This window comes from Hemicordylus capensis, chromosome 5, assembly GCF_027244095.1.
Source record: "Hemicordylus capensis ecotype Gifberg chromosome 5, rHemCap1.1.pri, whole genome shotgun sequence".
Lineage (NCBI taxonomy): Eukaryota > Metazoa > Chordata > Lepidosauria > Squamata > Cordylidae > Hemicordylus > Hemicordylus capensis.
The window spans coordinates 4,658,343-4,665,393 of record NC_069661.1 but is presented as its reverse complement, the minus strand read 5'-3'; the positions used below and the strand labels follow the sequence as shown (position 1 = coordinate 4,665,393).

General features: G+C 48.4%; 1 long non-coding RNA gene across 1 annotated transcript; it reads left to right on the top strand.

Moving 5' to 3' along the window:
- The first annotated feature begins 2,208 nt into the window (after positions 1-2,208).
- On the top strand, positions 2,209-4,120 carry LOC128326871 (uncharacterized). Its single transcript, XR_008308314.1, has 2 exons — positions 2,209-2,307; positions 2,793-4,120. It is a non-coding gene; the product is annotated as an uncharacterized LOC128326871 (long non-coding RNA).
- The last annotated feature ends 2,931 nt before the right edge of the window (positions 4,121-7,051 follow it).

Here is a 7,051-nt window from a genome sequence, read left to right as displayed (position 1 = left end):
CTGAGCCTACTTGCTATTCTGTCTTGGAAGTCTTAAGGACTAGAAACTTGTAGGTTTTTGTGAATGGAGAAATGGTTCTCTGCACTGCAAACTTCTAAAGTATCATGGTGCAGCCATAGAATACTCCAAGTCTAGGCTGTGTCAATCTTACCTAGTTGTTCTTATGACAATCCTGGGAATGAGATAAACCAAGCAATAGAAAGGTGTGCTGTCTATATCTGCTCTGTTGGCAAGGAGAAGATCAAGAAACCAGGCACCTGAGATGCAAAACTAAGCACACTTCTAAAAAAATGTGCAGGCAGGTATGGATTTTCTCTGCTGATGGGTGGTTTCCTTGGTTACCTTCTCCCTTGGCTGAGCACTGCACCACACTTGCCTGAGCTGAACACCGATCGAAGGTTGCCACTTGCCAGTGCAATTAAAGTCTCAGCTGTGACAGTCTCCACCATTCCTTCAGCAAACGGATGGGATGCATCTTTTAGCCCAAGTGGCATGCCAGCACCGAGTGTGCCCAGGGCAGGCCTCGGAAATAAAAGCTGCCATGAAAACTAAAATCAGGGAGCAGAGTTCCTCCATTATGGCAAAAATAATGAGTCCAGAAAGACATCATCCTTCTTAAGAGGCCCAAGGGTTTCCAGTGCACTGAGGCAGGAAACCTGGTCCTAAACCAGGCACTCTCCGTTCTGGGGCCACAGGTATTGTAGGATTACAACTCCCACCACCCCAGTCACAACGGCCTCTGGGGACTCCAGGCTGAGGACATCTGTTCTAGAGAAGAGGTTACCTAAGAACAGCCCTGCTGGATCAGGCCCGAGGTGGCCCATCTAGTCCAGCATCCTGTTTGGCACAGTGGCCCACCAGATGCCACCGGAAGCCACAGGCAGGAGTTGAGGGCAGGCCCTCTCTCCCGCTGTTACTCCCCTGCAACTGGTACTCAGAGGCATCCTACCTTTGAGGCTGGAGGTGGCCCACAGCTCTCCGACTAGTAGCCATTAATAGACCTCTCCTCCATGAAGTTATCCAAGCCCCTCTTAAAGCCATCCAGGTTGTTGGCTGTCACCACATCTTGTGGCAGAGAATTCCACAAGTTGATGATGCATTATGTGAAAAAGTACTTCCATTTGTTGGTCCTAGATTTCCCGACCTTCAGTTTCATGGGATGACCCCTGGTTCTAGTGTTATGGGAGAGGGAGAAGAATTTCTCTCTCTCCACTTTCTCCACTTCATGCATGATTTTATAGACCTCTATCCTGTATCCCTGCAGTTGTCTTTTTTCTAAACTAAAAAGCCCCAGGTGTTGTAGCCTTGCCTTATAAGGAAGGTGCTCTAGTCCCCTGATCATCTTGGTTGCCCTCTTCTGTACCTTCTCCAGTTCAACAATGTCCTTTTTAAGATGTGGTGACCAGAACTGTACGCAGTACTCCAAGTGTGGTCGCACCATAGTTTTGTATAAGGGCATTATAATATTAGCAGTTTTATTTTCAACCCCCTTCCTAATGATTCCTAGCATGGAGTTGGCCTTTTTCACAGTTCCCCACCAGATGTTGCTGAACTACAACTCCCACCATCTGCAGCCACAATTGTTGCTGGGGTGATGGGAATTGTATTTCAGCCACATCGGGAGCACCCCAGGTTAGGAACCCCACATCTAGACAATATCACCTCAGGTCGCTAACAGCAGTTCACCTGTTTGAATGGTCTTCCATTCAAAGCAAATAAATCCCTGCAACATAGAAAACGTTGGGGTCTACAGCTTCTCATCACATGCTAATTTGTTATGGGCTGGTGAATTTGGATTTTTGTTATAGGGAAACATTCTGTCACGTGAGCCTGGCACCTGAAGCATATCCGCCCTGAGGTTGACCACCTCTGGGAGGACTCGGCCTTCCTCAGGCTGGTTGTGCTAGAAAACTCTGTAAAAAGGAAAAAGCCACTGTTTGAATACAAGTGTGATGTTATTTTATCACATATGTACAGTACCCCAAACTTCTGTGTGTGGGTGGTTTAGAGCAGTGTTTCTCAACAGCCGGTCCGCGGACCGGCAGCGGTCCGTGGAGGCTTGAGTGCCGGTCCGCGACTAGGAAGGCAGGGCTCCAAACTGAATACACTTGTTTTTCTATCCGCTTTTCTCTCCGCTGTAAAAGTTTTTCTCTCCCCGGAAATTCCGAGGCTCCTGGAACGTCAGTGACCAATAGGGGTGGAGCAGGGGCGGGGCTTGTGCCGAGGCGGGAAGATAGCCCAGTCAGTGAGTGAGTGAGTGGAGAAATTGGGTGGTTGCTGGAAGGTGGTTTTTTGAGATCTTTGAAGGTGAGCTGCTTAAACTTACTGGGCTAAAAATAAGTGAGGTGCTGAGGCTGTGAGTGTTTGCTTTGACCAACTGCAGGGGGGGTATATTTAGGAGGACGGGAGGGTTTACTTACCCCTCCCTGCCGCTTTCTCGCTTGTCGCCCACATGGCCAGATCAAGGCCCAGAATCGGCAGTCTGGGCCCAAATCGGCCCAGACTGCCGCCGCCACCGACCGCCCACCCAGCTGCCCCCACAGAAGCTAAAGAAGCCGCCGCCGCCGCCGCCCCCACACGACCGAAGACGGCGAAATAGGCCCAAACTCCTGCCTGCCCCAAACAACTGCCGCGGCTGCAGCCGCCGCCCAGCCACCCCCACAAAGGCCCAATTTCAGGCCAAAGAAGCTGCCGCCGCCGCCCCCACATGGCCGAAGACGGGCCAAATCGGCCCAAAACTACTTGAAGAAGCTGCCACTGAGATTGCGGTTTTTTCCCCTCTGTGCTGCCAGGGGGATGCTTGGCGCCTGACTGTGCCTGTGCCGCCGCCGTCGACTGCTTCTCCTGCTCTTCAACTATCGGGGACTCACGCGAGGGAGTGGAGAGCAGAGCATTGAGGATAAATAAGCCAGTAGTGCTGTGCATGGCCACAGAGTTGGGATGCTGCACAGAAACACTGACCTGCAAACGGAGGCAGTCCCCGGATCCCATCCCATCCCCCCCCCCCGGGAAAATGGCCCTGTTCCAAGTTTCTTCGCTCCGCACTCGACAAAAGTTGCTCCCAAAGTGCCACTCCTTAATCTGGCTTTCCCTGGCGCAGACTCCTCACCCTGACTCCGCTCTTTGCGGGCTTTCCTCCCTCGGCCCTGCCCAATCCCTGCCTCTTGTTGCTCCCTCGCCTCTCTGCCCTCAAACCCCACTCCGACCTGCTAGCCTCTCCCTTTCGCCCGCCCTCGCTCGCTCTTACTCCTCCTAGCCGCTTCTTCTGTTCCAGCCCTTTCTCTGTTTTGGCGACGCCTCGCTTCCCTCTTCTTCCGCTACAACTCTGAGTCTCCTGCAACTTTTCTTTTGCAGTCCCACGTTACGTGGGCTTAAATAAGCCAGCAGTGCTGTGCATGGCCACAGAGTTGGGATGCTGCACAGAAGCACTGGCCTGCAAACAGAGGCAGTCCCTGGATCCCATCCCATCCGCCCCCCCGCGAAAATGGCCCCGTTCCATCTCCGAGCCGCGCGGTCTGAGGGCTGCGCCGACCTGCTGCGCCTCATAAAGGAGCTTGCTAGATATGAAGAAATGGAGGATCAAGTAGTACTGACTGGGAAAGATCTGCTTGCTTGAGGATGGCTTTGGAGAACACCCTTTCTACCACTGTCTTGTTGCAGAAGTACCAAAAGTTTGTCATCTCTTTGCCATTCACAAATACAGCCCCAATATTGCTTTTGGGAGAAAGTAATGCAAGCATTCAAATAGTGCTTGAATGTGTTCTATTTTAATGATTCTTTTTTTATATGCATGTACTAAGAGTCTCCTTGGAATTTGGGAATGCATACTTTCCAGTAAGCAGACATGGCTCTTATTTATGGCTACATGGAAAGGAAGAATATTGTTGGTTTTCATACCAAGGTTTTATTTTGAATATCTCATTATCAGACTTCTTCCTCTGCTCCTAAAATATTTGAATATAATGTTCACATTAACATTGTGTGCATTTTGATATGTAAATAGTATGTAAATAAAATACAGTTTATTGTTTAACAAATTTTATTTTATGACATTATTTAATTTCTTAATTAATTTCTTGTGTAAATAGTATGTAAATAAAATAGTTTATTGTTTAACAAATTTTATTTTATGACATTATTTTAATTGCAAGTAGATGCAAGTTTTGGACCGGTATAAAGTCTTAGATATATAAAATAAAATTAAACTTGAAACCCCTCTACTAACTGCTGGTCCGGGAAACTGCACACAAAGAATGTAGCGGTCCTTGACACTCTGCACAAATGATTTAGCGGTCCTTGAGTCCAAAAAGGTTGAGAAACACTGGTTTAGAGCATACTACTGTGGATATTTATATACCACTCTTCAACCAAAGTTCTCAAAGCAGTTTAGATATAAAAATGAATAATCCATTAACATGGTCCCCGTCCCCAAAGGGCTCAGTCTAAAAAGAAGCACAAGGTAGATACCCGCAACAACCACTAAAGGGGTGCTGTGCTGGGGTTGGATAGGGCCAGTTGCTCTCCCCCTGTGAAAATTGCCGCTTGAAAAAAGGTGTCTCTACTCAGTTATCAGGGGTAAAACAAATTTAAATTGTTCAAAGGCTTTAATTTCTGTTTTAAACTACAAGCCTAGTTAAAAAGCTTGGGTAGGGAAAAAGAAGTCTTTAAGGACTTTTTTACAGTTGTCAGAGATGGGAGGCTCTTCTTTCAGCAGCGAGTGCATTCCAGAGTCTTGGGGCGGCAACCGAGAAGGCCCGTCTCTGTGGGTTGGTCCAAACTTCTGTAGTCCTGGACAGAGGTTTCACAGCCATGTACTGGATGTAGGAGTGGTGAGGTCAGGAGAAGATCTGTTCTTGTGATATTGAGCATGGATTGTCCCCTGTGTTAAGCAGGATCTGCCTTGGTTGCATTGTGGATGGGCAGCTACATGTGAGCACTGCAAGGTATTCCTTTCAAGCAATGGGGCCACAGCTCAGTGAAAGAGCATCTGCATGCAGAAGGTCCTGGGTTTGATCCCAGACATCTCCAGGTAGGGCCGAGACTCCTGCCTAGATCCTTGGAAAGGTTGCTGCTAGTCAGGGTAGACAATGCTGAGCTAGATGCACCAGTGGTCTGACTCAGCATACGGCAGCTTCCTCTGTTCCTATGAGCGCACTCCTGGTTAACCCCACACCTCTTGCACCTGCTTGCCCAGCCCAAGTCACCCCTGCATACATTTCAGGCTCTTTTCTGTGTACTGAACCACTGTTGCTCACAGTTGCAACTCCACCCCCACCTTCCTGGTGGTCTTCACCACAGCTGCAGCACCATGTGTATGCTGTGAGGGAGGGGTCCTTCCACCACCCCTCAATACTAGCATTCCAGACACTCTGTATGGAAGAGGCTCCCGAGTGCAATTCCCAACTGCATGGAGTTCACTACCCATCCACTGTGTATACAAAGTCCTTTACAGATGCTGAATGTGCAGGTACCAAAGGGTATAGCCAGTGGGTACAATCCTGCTCCCCTCTCTGTGTTGTGAGAGAACAGGCAACAAGTAAACAGGTTACCCTCACATCTTTAAGGTGCCACAAGCTACTCGGGTTCGCTTTAACTGCAGCAGCCTAACACAACTACCTTGGCACCAAAAACCACCTATGGGTGGCAGAGAAGTCCTCTTGGGGGCTAGAGAGAGCAAGTTTGGGGAGTGATGAGCATAGGTCAGGTGTTCTGAAACCCTGGCATTGCTGGAAGGATCTCAGTCAGAAACCCTGTAGTGACAGAAAGCATTGTCTTGATTCAAGCCTGAACAGACACGTTTCAATTCAACTGTCTCCTTAGGAACAAGATTTGGGGTTCATTGATTCAACAGGAGCCAGGCCTGCCCTGGCTTCTGAAACTTCATAATACACAGACTAAAGCGTGTATGTTCTTTGGTTTCGAGCATAATGATGATGAACAGAAAATTGTCTCCCAATTGACCTGTTTGTGCCTATGGCAAAGTTTGTCATGCAGATATGGCATTAGTGAAGGAGAGGGGCAGTGGTGGGAGGGACATGGAGTGCTGGCATTCTATGTTCACACTTGTGTATGTGATTGCCAGGGCAGTAGAGTTAGAGACATCTTTCTCCCCTGCACACTGTTAACATCTAGAGATCCAGGAAAAAGAAAGATCTGGAAAAACTAGTGGAGGCACACACTTTGTGGTGGTAAGGAGCGGGGGACACCTATCTCTCCCCCAAAAGCAGGGGGTGGGGTTGGTTTTCTTTTTTGTCAGAGACAGGTACAAGGAAAAGCAGGACCGCTGGAGCTTGTGCAGTTTTCCCTGTGGTGAAAGGGCATGTTGCTTTTCCAGGCACTCCCCTTTCATCCCCTGCAGCACGACAGCATATCATGCCCAACCAGACCCGCATTGAGAGGCACGGCTAATGTGCTGCAAGAACACAGCCTAAATAGAGCTTCATTAGCCAGAGCACCCAATTTTAATGACCTGCCAAACTCAGGCATGTAAGGAACTCAAGAAAGAGCCTGGAATTGATTAGATACAAATTGACAATTAGCACAGACAATTTGCCTTCTAAAGCAAACAAAAGGCACAGGGGGGATAGAGAACAGCTACTCAAGATCTGGGGAAGGGACTTCAAGTCCAGAACAAGGCAGCAAGTTCCTACGAGATACAGAAGCCCCTGCTGTGATTTAATTTTAAGAGGATAAGTCTGTAGTCCTTGTGATTGTAAAAGAAGTGTGTGGCATCTCTGGTTCAACATTAGCTCTGCGGGGGGGGGGGGGGGGCAGGGGGTTTACCAGTGGACAGAATGAGGCCCCTTTTATCAACCCCATGCCCTGTTCCTCCCTATGGCTGCAAATTCCTGCCACTTCACGCATTTTCATTAAAAAATGCTTTAGGATTTTGAAGTCCCAATCATCCTTTGGCAGTCCCCAACCACAACCAGACCAAAAGTAAAATCTCGATTTTGGGGCCCAGCCACATTTCAAAATCCCAATGCTTTTTATCATTTCCCTCTAAAGAAGAATACTCAACTCTCAAGAACAAAGCAAACCAGAAACAAAA